This window comes from Hyaena hyaena, unplaced genomic scaffold (genome assembly GCF_003009895.1).
Source record: "Hyaena hyaena isolate Hyena2069 unplaced genomic scaffold, ASM300989v1 scaffold_29, whole genome shotgun sequence".
Lineage (NCBI taxonomy): Eukaryota > Metazoa > Chordata > Mammalia > Carnivora > Hyaenidae > Hyaena > Hyaena hyaena.
Genome location: NW_024080661.1, coordinates 415,719 through 433,008, shown reverse-complemented (window position 1 = coordinate 433,008; position 17,290 = coordinate 415,719). Strand labels below are relative to the sequence as shown.

Genomic DNA, 17,290 nt, shown 5'->3' with positions numbered 1-17,290 from the left:
AAAAAAAAAAAAAACACTAAAAAAAAAGAATCTGAGTCTTGGTTTCAGCTCAGGTCATGATAAAAAAAAGAGTCAGACCCTAACCCAACTGAGTCACCCAGGCACCTCTAAGATGTTTTTCAGTATTTTTCTATCCAGGAATTTTTGTTGTTTCTTGAAAGAAGGTTTCCAAGGTGCTTGTCATGTCATATTTATCAAAAAAGGAAATTATAAACATGAAATATTTTTGCACAAACTTCATATAACCTGTTTTTTAAATGAATACATTTATTGTGTTGTTTTGTGTTGTTCAGAACTTTACCAAAAGTCTTTCACCATTTTGGGAAATCACATCACAAATGGCAAAGTAGGGGCACCTGGGTGGTTCGGTCGGTTAAGTCTCTTGATCTCGGTTCAGGTCATGATCTCACAGTTCGTGGGTTCGAGTCCTGTGTAGAGACCCAAGCTGGGAGCATGGAGCCTGCTTGGGGTTCTCTCCCTCCTCTTCTCTCTGTGCCCTTTCCCTGCTCATGTGTGCTCTCTTGTGTGCATGCTCTCCCTCTCCCTCAAAATAAACATTTTTTTAAAATGACAACGCAGGGTCACATGGTATGGGCATTAACAGCACAGAGTGGAGCTAGTTCTACTTTGTACATATGTGGCTTTGGGCAGAATGGTTATTCCTGCTGTGTCTCAGTTTTTTCATTTGTAAAATGGGGGGTAATAATACCTACCCCAGAAAGTTATTGTGAAGTTATGCCAACATGGTAACATGATGTTAATAAATGTCAGATATTACGATGACTTCTCTGACCTAATTTCTTGCCTTTTTCCAAGTTCTAGCTCTAGCCACATCAAAATGCTTTGAGTTTTTGGAATGTGGCCTGATTCTTCTTATTTTACACATACTCTCCCTCTGCTCTGGAATGCTTTTCTCTCTCCTCTAGCCCTTCCCAGTTCTTATTTAACCATCAGGCCTCACTAGGATGTTACTTTCTTCATGAAGCCCACACATAGTACCCCAGGTGAGATGTCTCTGTACTCCACCCCAGTGGCTGGCTGCCCTCATTATAGAGTGATGTTATAGAGAATGGGGGGTGGGGTGGGGAGGGCGGCTAACATTAGCTACAGTGGGCAGGAAATGCCCCTGAGGAGGGGACATTTGAACTAAGGCTTAAAAAGTGCCGAAGGGGCAGAGTAGAGGCAGTGCAAAGGCCTTGAGGAACCACTTGGTGCAGTGCAGTGACAGAGGCAGGTCCACACTGTATACGATGAGCAAGGAGGACACAGATGGACATGAAGTTGAGGAACTTGGAGTTTGGGCCTACCGTCTCCCTGACCCAATCATCCCACCTTCATACATGGAGAAAACATACCTGAAAATCCTTAGCTTTGCACCCACTGATCCCTATGCCTGGAATGTGTTCCCTGCCTTCTCTGACTAGTAATAAAATTCTACACATCCTTCAAGGTCGAGTTCAAAACCATTTACGAAACCTTCTCCCATTCTTCAGCGGGAGTTAATCACTCCCTGTCTGACCTCTCACAGCACATATGTCCCCATGGCACTAATTACATGCTGACTTGTATCTCAGCTAGCTGTTTACATGCCTGTCTGCCTACCACACAGTTGAGTTCCCTGAGAACAGAGGCTGTTAGTCATGTCTGTAACCATCTCCTGGTGCCTAGCCGGCAGCAGGTTCTCAATGAACGCTGTGACATTGACTAGTGCGTGCTGCCGGCACTACTGACTGGCGGAACAGAGGGCAAAAACAAAAATAATAACAATTTACGATTTATCACATGCTTTCCCATTCATTACTTGATTTGAGCCTTCCAACAACCCTATGAAATAGTCCAGACAAGCACTATTAGTCCCATTTTACAGATAGGGTAGTTGAAGCCCAAGGGCACACAGCTAAAAAGTAGGGGGGACTAAGTCTCAAACCTATCCCCTTTCTTTGGATTCAGCTCAAGGAAGGATGCCAGAGTGACGCAAAGAGCATTTTGAGGACATAAGGCAATGGGATTAGCTACAGTGAAAAAGAGCTTTTGTGAGTGGACTAGCGAGAGATCCTTAACTCAGCTGGGAAGGAGTTAACAGCAACTCCACCACGGAGGGCCAGGATTCCTTTCCCCGACCCAAGCATCTGGAAGAGCCTGCAGCGCCATCCCCCAGCCCCGGAAATTAGGGAACCCCCCGGCCCGCGGAAGAGACGTGTGTTCACGGGTGTTCAGGTCAGGTGGCTAAGATGACGTTAAGGATGACTTGTTAGCAGGGGCTTGCTTCTCTGTTGCTATGACAACAGGAGCTAGATTACTGGGTCCCTGCAAGGTTGATTGAGGCAGGTTCTTCATTGACTCGAAAATCGGGAAGGACATTGATGGGGTAGGTGTGTGGGTGTGCGTGAGCGCGCGCGCGCGCGCGCGGTAAAATAAAAATGTAAAAGCTATGTTCAAGACTGTAGCTCGGTGGTTCTCCATCTCGGTAACATGTTAGATTCACCCGCGCGATTTAGAAGTCTCCATGCCTAGGACATACGCCAGACCAATTAAATCAGAATCTCTGGGCTTCACTCTCTGCTTAAGTCTTTGCAGATGATTCCAACTGCCAAAGTTGCAAACCCTGTTTCGAGGAGGCAGGCGGAATTCTCACGACCTTCCCAAGATGGCGGCTACCCTACGCTTCCGTCTTTACGTGGGCCGACAGGGGGCGGGCTTTCCCGTGGCGCGTGCGTGTAGTGGCTTTTCGCTCCCCGCTCCCTCCTCCTCTTTCCCCCGCCTCCATTTTGTTCGCGGACGCTGGGGACAGTGGGAGCAGATCCATTTCCGGGTTGGCAAAAGGGGCGGCGGCGGCGAGAGAGAGAGCTTGCCGGGGAGCTAGCAGGACGGGACGAAGCCGGAGCGGAGGTGGCGGCGGATTCGTTCCCGGGGCAGTTGCCGCCCGGTCGGGAAGAGGCCGAGGAGGCTGGGTACGTCGCTGAGATGACCTGCGGACCTGAGTGGGAGGGAGGGCTGTGGGAGGGGGGTTTTGGGGCGGGGCTTGGAGAGGAGAGAGGGAGAGAGAGGATATTGGGGGAGGGGCCTGAGCGAGAGAGGGGGCCTGGGGGCGGGGTCGGGGGGGGTGAGTGGAACGGGGGCTGGGTCTGAATTCAGAGCCTGGAACGGGGCGTGGGCTATCCAAGTAGGGAGGAGTGGTCGGGAATTGGTGTGCGGCGAACGCGGACTGAAAATGGGAAGGAAGGTTACTGAGCGACAGGAAATAAGGGATCATGGAGGGTTGGGTAAGGTAAGTGAGACGGCAGCTGGGAGTGAGAAACAACCGTGCGCCAAAAGGGAGATGGAGAGGGAGGACCTGTTGTGAACAGGTAATTAACAGGATGCTCCGAGTGAGGAGGCCACTGTGACTGACATTTTAGGGATTGAGTTGAGTGAAAACCAATGGCTCGGGATGATTCCGGAAACTGCCTACACTTAGAGGAATCTTGAAAGCGTTGGTTGAGAAAGAAGCAGAATTGAGTTAAAGGTTGTATTGAGAAGTGCTGAGTTGCGCAGGGGAGCAACGTAGAGTTGAGGGTTCAGATTGGAGTGGCGTGAAGTGAGGGAAGATGGAAATCTTAAAAGTGTTAGACGCGGGCAGTGTGTCGTGAGTTACTGATCAGGAAGGAAAATTATTGAAAGAGAACGCTCGGGAGAGGAGCTGGAAGGAGCTGGAGTGTACTGGAGTTTGCGTTTTTAAAGGGATTTGAATAATCTGTTACTGCTTTGGGCTGCCCCAGGATCCACCTCCTTTTTCATGGTGCTGTTTTTGCCTCATTGTTTTCTGAATGATTTACGGAATGTTTTGGTGACTTTTATCTCCTCTTAGAAACCAAAAGAGAACCTCAGGGAATAAGGACTATTCTCGCATACCTGTGGATTTACTAAGTAACTTGGAGGCAAGTCGTTAAACTGTCTTCATGTTTTTTTCCCCTTTGAAAGACAGATTTGGTTCCTCTCTGCCTCTGAAACATTGTGTTAACTAAATGGGATCTTTTTATTTTTTAAGTTTATTTATTTATTTTGAGGGGGAGGAGGGGCAGAGAGAGGGAGAGAGAATCCCAAGCAGGCCAGGCCCCTTTCGCAGAGCCCAGTGCAGGGCTTGAACTCAAATGGTGATGTCATCCTGAGCTGAAATCAAGGGTCGGATGCTTAACCCCCTGAGCCACCCAGGTGGCCCTGACTGGGATCTTTAAAGTGGTTTGAAAGAAGTGACCTCTGAAAGCAAGATTGAGATACTGGTATTTAGAAGACCTGTTTTCTCAGTGTCTTCTTCTCAGCCTTGCTGTGTTTGTTGTGCCAGGGAATATAGTTGGTTGTGATTTGATACATGTTCAATTTTTTAACGCTTTTCAAAGTCAACTTTTAGTAGACCCAAATTTCATATTACTGTGTTACACTGTATTGGCTACGGTCAAAGGCAAGTTCGAGCTTGGGTTGAACTGGAGGTTGATTGATGAAGAATGTGAGGGAATGCAGTGTTTTATTTTACTCTTGACAAACACTGACTTATCTCATGAACTCAGAGAATTCGCTGAAAAATAGTATTTTATTTAGTCGAGTCTTTTGCTTTGGTCCAGGCAGTTTGGCCCCATTGCCAGGTGGTGGGGACAAATGTGCTTGTGGACAGTTTTAGCTTCTTTATTGTGAATACTTTGAAATCTTGACCATCCCAACTTTTTCTTTGGGCATCCTATTCTAAACACTTTGCCCATAGGTGAACGTATTTAATTTAGCTTAGAAGAAGTGTTCCTGAAAGTCTTGGCATTTCTGAGGTCTGACTGGGATTTGCTTAAGAGGGGGCAGTTTCCAAATCTACCTCATTCTTGATATCAGTAGTGTTTACTTTAGTTGGACCGATTAGTTATGTGATGTCAGCACAAAGGTGAAATGCAGGGCAAGGTGGAAGGTGTGGAGAGCAGTGGAGTTTTCAGGTTTTACTAATGGCTTTTAAGAAGGGAAGAGAGAAGTCCAGTTCTTGTTGAAGAGAAGATTGTCGGATGTTCTTTCTTGACCTCTTCACAGATTGGGAGAGTAATCTAGTGTACTTGTGTCTGTTTTTCCGTTGCTCTGAAATGATTGAAAATCTTGGGCTTTTGTTCAGGCTGTTTTTAGGCACACTATAGTCTTCTTACCCCAGCGAGAGCAGGAAGATCTTCGGGCTAAGAAGTATATAGTACATACTTATTTGGGGGTAAAAACCTGCTTAATATTACACTGTTATTTCAACCACAGGATATCTCTTTGGTTTGTTTTCCAGAGGGTTTGGAAATAAGTTATGGGAGCCCAGAGCTCTGGGGAGGCTTTTGGTATAGCCTGCTCTTCAACATAATGATTTTCCATTTATCCGATCCTGTCACATTTTTCCATTGCTCTACTCGAGCCAGTTCCAGGTGGAAAATGGCAAAGAACACATTTTCCCCCCATCCTTCCTAGTCTCTGGTGGACATGTCATCTGTGTCACAGTTTGGTACCTTGGAAATGAAAGGATTCTTCACTGCTTTAAGTGGGGACGGTGACAGTAGCTGAGCTGGGTTCTCTGGGCCAGAGAATGGGCTCTGTCAGAGCAAAGAATAGTTGCAGAGACACAAACTGGGACCATAAACTGTGACTAACATTTTGGCAACATGCTTCCCTTTGCCAAATAACTTCTTTTCTTCTGGAGTGTGATTGTTGATCTCCTTCTCAAAGTAGGCCCTTGTTGCTCCGGTGCTCCACACAGCTCCCAGGCAGAAGTTGGCAGAGTTCCGGTTGACTGACTGTCTCTTGAGGGATATGCCCCAGATTAGAGTAGATGGGGTGTTCCTTTCAAAATGAGGTTCATTGGCAGATCCTGAGAGCTGCTCTGCAGGGAAGTGGAGACAGTGCTCTTTACTGAATGTTCTTGCACTCCCTTATGTTTCTTCTAAACCCAAACCTGTTTCTTATTCATGTGCTGATTAAATGCAGAATCATTGCCTCTGCCTAGCTTTCAAAGTCCAAAGCACTGGAGAGAGGGAGAGAGAATTTCCCACATCCCTCCCCCTCCCCCCACTCCATTCTCCCTCTCAAGCCTTTTTAGCCCAGGGAACCACAGGCTAAATTCATGAGCACTTCTTGGTATTGTTATAGAGAGGTATTGAAAAAACTTAAAAAAAAAAAAGTATGTTGGGGCCCCTGGGTGAGTCCATTGGTTAAGCGTCTGACTTCGGCTCAGGTCATGATCTCATCTCACAGTTAGTGGGTTCAAGCCCCACGTCGGGCTCTGTGCTGACAACTAGCTCAGAGCTTGGAGCCTGTTTCTGATTCTGTGTCTCCCTCTCTCTCTGACCCTCCCCTGCTCATGCTGTCTCTCTCTCTCTCTCTCAGAAAGAAATAAAACATTAAAAAAATGTATGTTTATTTCTGAGAGAGAGATACAGAGCACAAGTGGGGGAGGGGCAGAGAGAGAGGGAGACACAGAATCAGAAGCAGGCTCCAGGCTCTGAGCTGTCAAAACCGAGGCTGATGTGTTGCTCTAACTCAAGAACGGCGAGACCATGACTCAAGCTGAAGTTGGACACTCAACCGACTGAGCCACTCAGACGCCCCCAAAACAGTTTTTTTAATGTTTAATTTTTTTTAAAAAAGAGACAGACAGAGCATGGCGGGGGGGGGGGGCAGAGAGAGAGAGAGAGAGAGAGGGAGACACAACCTGAAGCAGGCTCCAGTCTTGAGCTGTCAGCTCAGAGCCTGATGCGAGGCTCCAACTCAAAATCCATGAGATCATGACTGGAGCCTAAATCAGACACTTAACTGATTGAGCCACCCAGGTGCCCTGTAGAGGGGCATTTTAAAATGGTGAGTAGAACTTCATGGAGAAAAACCATGTTAGTAGGGAAATCAGGTGATTCATTTGCTGGTATCTGTGTCAGTCTTAAGATTTTGACTTAAACATCCAGAAAGAGCATTTGGAGACAAAGAAGTTATCAAACGGGAGAGCCAGGAGTTGGCTTCTTACTTGGCGTGTAACATGGCAAAGTTAGACAATTTAGAATAGCTATACACTGAGTACTTCGTTCAACTTAGTAAATACCATTGTTTTTCAGGGGATAATTAGTTGACGATAACTGTCTTGGGATGGATTATGAAGATCCATTTCTTGCAGTCTCTGGCAATGGCCTTTGTAACATTGGAGATAATCCGAAAAACAGATCCTCTCTCTGGTGGCCCTGGATTCAAGTTCCTCCTGCCATCGTTAGTCCAGAGTATTCTGTTCCTGATATGCAGGTTTGGGAAACGAACAGGTTCAGATCCAAAGTTTTTGACTCTGTTCCAGGGCTTTGATTGTGGTAACAAACAGGATTATTGGAGTTGTGTTTCATCTTGTCTCAGATACTTCTTTACTGAAGAATGTCTTAAAGTTTGGCACATCTGTTTATTTAAGGAATGTGTATAGATTTCCTCACCATTTTTAACTAGTTTTCAAAAAGTGTTTTTAGTTTTTTGAACTTTGTGGATTCAGATTAAGCTCCATTTAGATTTCAAGGCCCTTTGGTGAGAATACTTTGGTTTTAGTAAGTATTTATGATATTTCTTCCATGAAAATGCATTGACCTACTTTCTAAGCTTAAGAAATGCTGAATTCAGTAATCCCTTTTTTCTCCCAATAATCCCTTCTGACTGTGAAAACATTTTCCATATGTCTGGATTGGGACAATTAGTTGTAAAAAAGATGGAATTTTCTTTTTAAGATTTTTTTTTTTTTAATGTTTTATTTATTTCTGAGAGAGAGAGAGAGACAGTGTGAGCAGGGGAGGGTCAGAGAGAGAGGGAGACAAAGAATCCTAAGCAGGCTCCAGGCTCTGAGCTAGCTGTCAGCACAGAGCCAGACGTGAGGCTCGAACCCACGACCGTGAGATCATGCCCTGAGCCGAAGTCGGACGCTTAACCAGGCGCCCCTGGAATTTTCTTCTAAAGTGGTACAATCTAGGGGTGCCTGGGTGGCTCACCTGAGTGGCTCAGTTCATTAAGGGTTTGAGTTTGGCTCAAATCATGATCTCAAGAGTTGTGGGTTCAAGCCCCACGTTGGGCTCTGTGCTGACAGCTCAGAGCCTGGAGCCTGCTTCGGATTCTGTGTCTCCCCCTCTCTCTGTCCCTCCCCTGCTCACACTCTATCTCTCTCTCAAAAATAAATAAACATTTAGAAAAATAATAAAATGGTACAGTCTATCTAGTATGGAGCAGGCTGTATGAGATTTGTGGATAAATGAATTGTTTTTCTTTTCACTTTCCCTCCTCCTGGTGCTTAGCTGGCAGGCAGGATATTTGTCATCAAGTCATTTAAACTCCATCATTGTCTTAGAAATAAGGATAGGATTGTCATTAGCAAATTTTATTAATTATATTTATGTTTTATTTAATTTTTTTTAAGTAGGCCTCACACCCACCGTGGAGCCCAATGCAGGCCTTGAACTCATGAGCCTGAGATTAAGACCTGAGTTGAGATCAAGAGTCAGGTGCTTAACTGACTGAACCACTCAGGCGGCCCCTTTTATTTTTTAGTAATCTCTATACCCACGTGGGAGTTGAACTCACAACCCTGAGATCAAAAGTTGTATGCTCCTCCGACTATTTTTTTTTTTTAAGTTTATGTATTTATTTTGAGAGAAAGAGACAGCATGAGCAGGGTACGGGCAGAGAGTGAGGGAGAGAGATCCCTTTGGAGCCTGCTTAGAATTCTCTCCCTCTTTCTCTGTCTCCCTCTCTCTCTCTCTCCTCTCTCTCTCTCTCTCTCTCTCCGCCCCCCTCCCTCCCTCTCCCCCCTTCTCTCCCTCCCTCCCTCTCTACCCCTCGCTCTCTGTGCCTCTCCTGTGTGCACATGCACACACTCTCTCAAATTGAACATAAAAAATAGAACGCATTCACATGGTTCAAAATTCAAAAGTTCAAAAGAGTGTACATTGAATGTCTTATCCTTTATGCCTGTGTACTCATGAGTCCAGTGTGTCTTCCCAGGGGCAACTGATGTTCTCAGTTTCTTAAGATCCTTTCCAGACATAACATGTACATATAAAGCCTGTATATATATTTTTTGCATTTTCTTTTAAACCAGTGTAGCACACTGTTAGTACTATCTGCATTTTTAAAAATCTTACTTTGGCAATCATTCCATAAAAGCAATAGCGATTTGGCACTTGCCATGTACTAGGAGACATTTTAAATATTTCCAGTTTTATACTGTTACCAATTATGCTCTAGTGAGTAACCATATGCATTTGCCCCTTTGCATGTGTGACTAATATCTGTAGGGTAAATTATAAGTAGAATTGCCAAAGCTGATGTGTTTTTAGCCCCGTTACTCATTTATTTGCCACGAATTTTTGAGCTCCTACTGTGTGACAAGCTCTGTGCCTGGCCATTCAACAAAACTGACTCAGCCTTTGCACTCGTACAGTTACGGTCTGGTGGGGAAGACATCCATTAAACAATAATTAATTACTGTTTTGCTCTAAACACTGGAAACAGCTAATGGGAAGCCTAACCCAGGTTGATTGGGAAACGTGGCAGTGAGGGAATGTCCCCAAGGAATTGACTTTTAAGGCTGACACCTAAGGGATGAGGGGCAGACCAAAGACTGTGCTGGGTGAAGGGAATGGCAGAGATGAAGGTCCTGAGGAGGGAAAGAACATGGCTATTTTGAAGAATTGAAGGAAGTAAGTTCCAGTGTGTCTGGAGCTTAGGGAGTGAGAAGTAGAGAGGTAGGCAAGGTTTCAGGGACTGTGAGGTCTCCAAAAGCACCAGATAAATAACAGTGAATTTTGAGCCCAGTCTTTACAGGAGAGATTTTTGGTAGTCCTTTCCACAGCTGTTAATTTACTAGTGTTGATGCCGAACTCGTCAGTTTCTTCAAGAAGTCTGACGCTTGTACGATGGAATGTGTATTCTATAAGAACTTTCTTGGATAAAGGCGATTTTTAGTCTTGATTTCTTTTAGGTCTGGGAAATTAAACTTGCATGGCTGGATTAGGTCTTACAATTTTAGGATCTTGGAAATTGGTTCGGAGGTTAGTAATTATTGGGGAACCATTCTGAGATTATGGGAGATGATGAGTCTATGGCCATACCACCCTGAACACACCCAGTCGTGTCAGATTATGGGGATGATCAGATGGGTGGTTTGCCAGACCTGCTGTTTAGGAACAGAAAACCTATTTACTTCTCGAGACTATTGGCTGTTTTTTGTAAGCCTCATAGGGCTAGAGAGTGAGCACAGATGTTCTCATTATGAACTGGTGAATATAATACTCTGTCGTACCTGTCCGTCATCTAGGCCATATGTCTTAATACAACGTATAGCTCTTGTTGGACGTCCAAATGAATCAGTAGCCCGAGGGCTATTATAACTCTGAATATGTGAAAGCATTTTTATCTGCAAGTATATTGACTTTTGTTCAGAAATCACAATACTCTTGCTCAAAGCCCAGATGGTCTTGTTTGATTTAGTACCTTCCTTCTGTAATTGGATCAGCTTGCCCTGTTTTCATGTCTTAAAAGTAGACTCTTGGTTTAGCAGCCCAACACCGGTGAGCAAGGAATGAAAACGTGCAAATTTTTCTGGCATTTCAACGCAAAGCGTCTGTATATCTGATGGCTTTAGGGCATTAGAGTGAGAGAAGAGATGCCTCAACAATGAAAGTCACAACTTTGTTATTAGATTATCTGTGGTGAGCCGGGGCTTAATATATTATCTTTGAAATGAGGAAGGACACTTCTCTCCGTGTGAAGTCTGGAGCATCTGTTTAAGTTTTCTTGCAGGCCTTTTCCAATGCAGACTGTCCTCACTGGATTTGCCTTACTTCTGACTGTTCCCTTTATAGGCTTCTCTACTTGTATCTGTGGGGTGTGTGGACTGAAGCCTGCTGGGACATGGAAGCTGAGGCCTAGTAACATGAGACACAGCTAGCCTACAGGGATAGCAGCCATTTTTTTGTCATCAATGTCTAGGCTGCAGCCTAACCTGCTAATTAACATTTTCTTAGAACTTGTAAAGAACAGTTTCTTAGAACAGTTTCTTAGAACTTGCCACAGATGTTGGGTGATATTTTTAAAGATTTTTTTAAATTAGTTGTGTTATATTGAAAATAAGACCTAAAAAAGGAGGTAAGGTAATTGATTTTAATATCTATCCCTTTATTTTTGTGCCTACCTTTGCAATTAATTTTGGTCATGATTTCCTCTAGTGGCCTCGAATTTCCTCACGTATTTGACCTGTGATAGAGTAAACTCTGGGGTGGTGAACATTGTTAGGTCACACCCAGGCTGTGGCAAGATCGAGGTCACATCAGGCAGACTGCTTTCATTAGAGTTGGAGTTGAGATACAGGTTCTAGAATTAAGCATATAATGGCCTTCTCATTATTTAGTTGGTTTGGGATTTTCTTCCGTTTTTAACTACACTGGTAACGGATATGGTTCGGACCTCATGGTTTGAAATTTTGGTCAGTCTGAAGCTTGGTTTTGCTTATAAAGTGTTAGGATTTTTTGCCTTTTAGTACTTAAATGTTTGGAATTTTAAATTGAAATAGTAAGAATACTTAATTTAAATAGTCAAAGAGTCCTAGAAGACTTATAATTAAAAGAACAGCTGCTCCATTTCTCCTTATTTGTCCTCGGTCACTTTTAGTATTTTCAGTATTTTTTTTCTGATGCATATTATTTCCGTATTTTTCCATGGTATGCCTGTACTGTCATTTCTTGGTTTTTCCAGTCTTAGATATTATATACTGAAATTCTACTATGAAAGAAGATTTTGGGTTCTTTTTTAAAAGATTTTTTAACTTTAATTTTTGTCATAATTAAAAACTTTTTTTAATGTTTATTTTAGAATGGGAGAGACAGAGAGGGCAGCAGGGAATCCAAAGTGGGCTATGTGGTGATAGCGGAGAACCGAGTGTGCTCCTGAACCCATAAATCACGAGATCTTGACCTGAGTAGAAGTTAGATGCCCATCTGACTGAGCCACCCAGGCACCCCATTATATATTTTTAAAGTTTATTTATTTGAGAGAGAAAGGGAAAGAATGTGCGAATAGCAGAGGGGCAGAGAGAGTCGGAGAGAATTGAGCAGGCTCTTTGCTGTTAGCTTGGAGCCCTAGTGGGGCTCAGCCTCATGATCCGTGAGATCATGACCTGAGCTAAAATCAAGAGTTGGATGCTTAACTGACTGAGCCACCCAAGGACCCCAAGATTTAAAAAAAAAAAATGTGTGTGTGTGTGTGTGAGAGAGAGAGAGAGAGACAGACAGACAGACAGACAGAGACAGAGAGACAAAGGATCCAAACCAGGCTCTGCGCTGTCAGTGCAGAGCCCAATGTGGGGCTTGAACTCACAAATTGGGAGATCATGACCTAAGTTGAAATCAGATGGTTAGCTCATTGAGCCACCCAGGCACACCAGATTTTTTTTAAGTAAACTCTGCACCTAACATGGGGCTCAAACTCACAACCCTGAGATCAAGAGTTGCATGTTCCACCTGCTGAGCCAGCCAGGTACCCCTGATTTTTACATTCTTATACTGCTGTCTATCCTCAGCTCTCTCTGCTACCTTCCCAATACAGTTCCATTATGTTTTTTTATTAAACCATTATTTGATATGTTTTTATATTATATATCAGGGTTCAATTAGAAAAACAAACCATTCTTGTTATTTCAAAGAGGATGTTAGATGCTTACAAAACCATTGGAAGATCATGGGAACATAGGTCAGGGAAAGCCACCTTGCAGGAATTCCAAACTGCTACCATTAATAATCTTAGCTATCTTAAACACCAAAGCAGGCAATTTGTAGAATATTGGAAACCTGCAAAACCACACGTCTGTCATTCATTGGAGGCCACATACCTCATTGCTACTAGAAGAGCAATAATGACATATACCTTTCTTACATCTTCTAGGTCTTGAGTGAATGACTCTGTACTGATGGAATTAATTTATTTATAACATGGGGCTCGAACTCCCTACCCTGAGATCAGGAGTTGCATGCTCCTCCAGCTGAGCCATGGGTCCAGTTGACCCATATGTACTATGGAATTTAAACCACAACCCTATTGACGAGGGATTCTGGGAAATGTAGTTCCCAGGTTTTCAGCCTCCCTTTACATCTTCCATGAGCCCAGAAAGGGAATAGAGGTAAATGTAACCTGAAGAAAAAAATTAACATCTAGTATGACTGTGTGTACTATGCTTATACAGTATTTCCTTATATGTTTTCCCTTTGAATATAATAATTATCATTCTTTTTTTAATGTTTATATATCTTTGAGAGAGAGAGAGATACACACACACATAGTGTCAGTGGGGGGGGGGGGCAGAGAGAGGGAGACACAGAATCCGAAGCAGGCTCCAGGCTCCGAGCTGTCAGTACAGAGCCCAACGTGGGGCTTGAACCCATGAACCATGAGATCATAACCTGAGCTGAAGTCGGCCGCTTAACCTACAGAGCCACCCAGGCGCCCCAATAATTATCATTCTTTTCTTTCCTTTTCTTTTTTCTTCCTTCCACTTGATTTATTATCAATTGCTAATTCATCCCTAAACTCTGATGAAAGTAAAAATCTCTTTTCAGTACAGATACATTAGGGGAGCCTCTTTGAGAGGCTTTATGAAAAAGGGTTCATTGGAGGTGGTGCATTTTTTTGGGACTTGCATGTTTCTGCCTGCACATTGGTTGGAAGTTGGACTGGATATAAAATATTATGTTAGAGATGGTATTTCTTTGGAAATTTTAAGCCTTGTTTTGTGGTCTTTTGACTTTCAGTGGTAGACTGTGAAGTTTGATGCTCTTCTGATTCTGGATTTTTTGTATGGGGTTTGTTTTTTCTCTGAAAGATTTGAGGATGTTGTCTTTACCCCAGGTATTCTGAAATACTATGATACATGACTGTGTACCTTGGTGTGACTGTTTAAAAATTCATCATCCTTGGCATTTAGTGGGCCTTTTCAGTCTGAAGCTTATTTCCATTTATCCTGGGAAATTTTCTTGTATTATATTTTTGGTAATGTATTCTTTGATCGTGATTTCTCTCCTTTCTCTTTCTGGGAACCCTTATTTATCCAGATAGTGAAATTCCAACACTCGTCCTCTTAATTTTTTTTTCCCCTCATGAATTTGTCTCCTCCCCCTCCCCCATTCAGTTTTCAGATATTCTGAGATTTTTCTTCTGACTCTTCTGTTGTATTTTTAATATTGTTACTGGCATTTTAAATTTCCAGGAGCTCTTTTTGTTCCAGAATTTTATTATTATTATTTAACGTTTGTTTACTTTTGAGAGTGAGAGAGACAGAGTGTGAGCAGAGGAGGGGCAGAGAGAGAGGAAGACACAGAATCTGAAGCAGGCTCCAGGCTCTGAGTGGTCAGCACAGAACCTTATGTGGGGCTCGAACCCATGAACTGTGAGATCATGACCTGGGGCAAAGGGTGATGCTTAACTGACTTAGCCACTCAGATGCTGCAGACTTTTATATATAAATATTTTCACACATTTTCAGGAATTCTGTTTTGTTTACTTTAATTCCTGTCTTTCTTGTCAAAGATTTTCTTCAAATGTCTGACAATTTTTGGCTCTTTATTTATTTATTTAATATTTTTATTTATTTCTAGGATAGAGAGAGACAGCGTGAGCAGGGGAGGGTCAGAGAGAGAGGGAGTCACAGACTGAAGCAGGCTCCAGGCTCTGAGCTGGCAGGCAGCATAGAGCCCGATGCTGGGCTCGAACCCACGAACCGCGAGACCATGACCTAAGCGAAAGTCGGACGCTTAACCGACTAAGCCACCCAGGCGCCCCTTTTGGCCCTTTATTTTTAAGAATGGGGCACTAAACAGCTCTCAGTGTAAAGCCCTGGTTCATCAAGTGGTAGGCATCACTGGAGGGTGTATTGGCAGCTCATCATTCTCTTGGGAGAGGACTACTCCAGTCTCCTGCCTAGATAGGATAAGTCCAGCACTAGGTGTTTTGGAGCCAAATTGGGGAAGAGAGCTGAGGAGGAGGGTGGGGGTAGGTCTCATCGTTGAGTAGAAGTTAGACTTTCACTTGATCTCCCTCTTTTCAGTGTGGCTCTCCTGCCCTAACTGCTTTAACTGTTACAGGGAGCTGTAACTGCTCCCTTGGTTCAGAGGTTTCTGCCTGGCAGCATGGGCAAGGGAAAGAGGGACCTCTTTTTTTTTGAGAGAGAAGGTGTAAAGGAGTGAGGGGCAGAGAGAGAGAGAGAAGCAAGGGTCACCCAAAGCAGGCCTCGTGTTTTTGTCCAAAGCAGGGTTCGGCTCACCCCAGACGGGGCTCGAACTCATGAATTGTGAGATCATGACGTGAGCTGAAGTCAGATGCTTAACTGACTGCACTACCCAGATGCCCAGAGGGTATCTCTTTCTTATACAGACTTTCAAGCAGTTCTCCTGTTTTAGCCCCTCCAAGGCCCCTTTGTCCAGAGGTACCAGGTGCCTTCAGTTTCTGAGCTTTTTCTGAGATTCTGTGGTGGGAATCTACTTTCTGCTGCAAGTGTTTAACTTTTTCCTTGCTGAATTATTTGTCCTCAGTGCCTGTGCTTTCCAGCTTCCAAAATTTTGTTGACATCTTTCTGCTGTTGCATCCTTTCCCATTTTCTTCTCCCATTTTTTTTTTTTTTAAGTTTATGCCTTAGAAGTAAATTCCTTTCCTGTCATTTTAATGGTGTTTCATGAGGGAACCAGCATATTCATCAACTTTTCCTTGTTGCTTTCCATGCAGACACAATAGTGTTGGTGTAGTTGATTATTAATAACTCTTTCAGAACAATGTTCTTCAGACTTCCCTAATACCAAGGATTACTTAAGGTGCTTGTTAAGTATACAGATCGCCAGATCTCTCTGCTGAAAGATTTTTGACTTTAGTAGGTCTGGATTAGGGCCCAGGAGTGTGTGTGGTGTGTTCTAAACAAATGCCCTAACATGTGTCTTATCTTCCGATGAGTTTGGAAACTTTTAGAAGAGTCTTTTAAACCATTTATTGCTCCCAAGTCTCTGAGGCAAACTCCTTAGGCTCCACCTAGTATTGCTTTTGTATTCAGACTGTGTTTTAGGCTGTCTGGCTTTGGTCTGGATTTCTAAATTAGAATGTGTGTCCTTCATCTGATTAACTCCTCTCTTCTCTGGTTAAATGCTGGCTGATGTTAATAACTTTGGCCTTGTATGACTCCCATTTTTTTAGCCAGCACTTCTAGACCCATTGGTTCCTGGCCTGTGTGGGTGAGGAGGAAATATTAGTTATGAACATTGGGCTACTCTCTGTATCATTTCGCTGTCCAAATCCATGAATCTGTTAATTTTTTTTTGGTGAAGTGGAAGATTGACATAAGGCCTTAAACAGATGTACTAATTATCTGCCTTGGACTAATACAGAATCATTTTTGGAGATGTTAAAGGATGTGATTTGAAGTTTGTCTGTGACTTTGATAAATGAAAGGGCACATTCTCGTCTCCTGTTTGTATTATGGATCCCTAAGGCCTAGAAAGGAAAAATGGTTGTACCATTTACTGCCAACCTGTAAGGCATCTGGGAAATGAGATGTTTGCAGCTTCTCCTTGGTTGCTGTGAATTGCTTGGCAGTCAGGAACAAATAGTAAATATCTTATAATGCAGAGGCCAAGGGTAGGATCCTAGGTCTTAGTTCTTGGAAATCTTGTGGCTGTTATTAGCTAAAATACAGCCTGAGAAAGTCATGTTGGCTCTGGCATCTTAGAGCTGATTTACATCCTCAGATGAACAGCTCCAGAGAAACAGCTCTAATACGTTTTGCAAGCTCCTCTTAAACAATTTTGGTGAATGAAGCCACAAAAATGGTGCTAAATCTAAAGTGTTACTGTCTGCTAGATTATTGATCTCTGGCTATGTTATAAAGCACTACTTTGATCTATTACTGATTTATTGCAGTTGACTGTTTTCTGTATATGTTCTCCCACCTTTCCAATACTTCGGGGTTTTCAGGTTAACAGGATTTTCTCTTCACTTTGAGGGGTGTAGCAGGTTCTGGTGAGGTCATTCCCTGACCTCTGTTTAGGATAATTTTCAGACATTTAATTTACTCTTGATCTGGCATTAGTTAATCTCTAGCCATCTTTTTTTAATGAAGCCATTCTTTGCAGTTGTGGTTATTGAACTGAACACAAGAGTAGACTTCTCATTGATTTGTCATCATTTTAGATGAGAGGACTTGGCTCCTGGGTCGCCCTGTATCTGGGAATAACCTGTGGCACCTAATACATATTACATTAAGTAGTAT

General features: G+C 43.3%; 1 protein-coding gene across 2 annotated transcripts in view; it reads left to right on the top strand.

Annotated features, from left to right (window-relative positions):
• The first annotated feature begins 2,447 nt into the window (after nucleotides 1–2,447).
• WIPF2 (WAS/WASL interacting protein family member 2) overlaps nucleotides 2,448–17,290 on the top strand; it is a 51,772-nt gene continuing 36,929 nt past the window's right edge. The window contains exon 1 of one of the 2 annotated variants that reach the window (XM_039227804.1): nucleotides 2,448–2,951. The gene's annotated coding sequence lies outside the window, so the exon portion shown is untranslated. Of the gene's footprint in view, nucleotides 2,952–3,248; nucleotides 3,269–17,290 lie in introns of those variants that run through there. The other variant, XM_039227805.1, reaches the window with a different exon arrangement.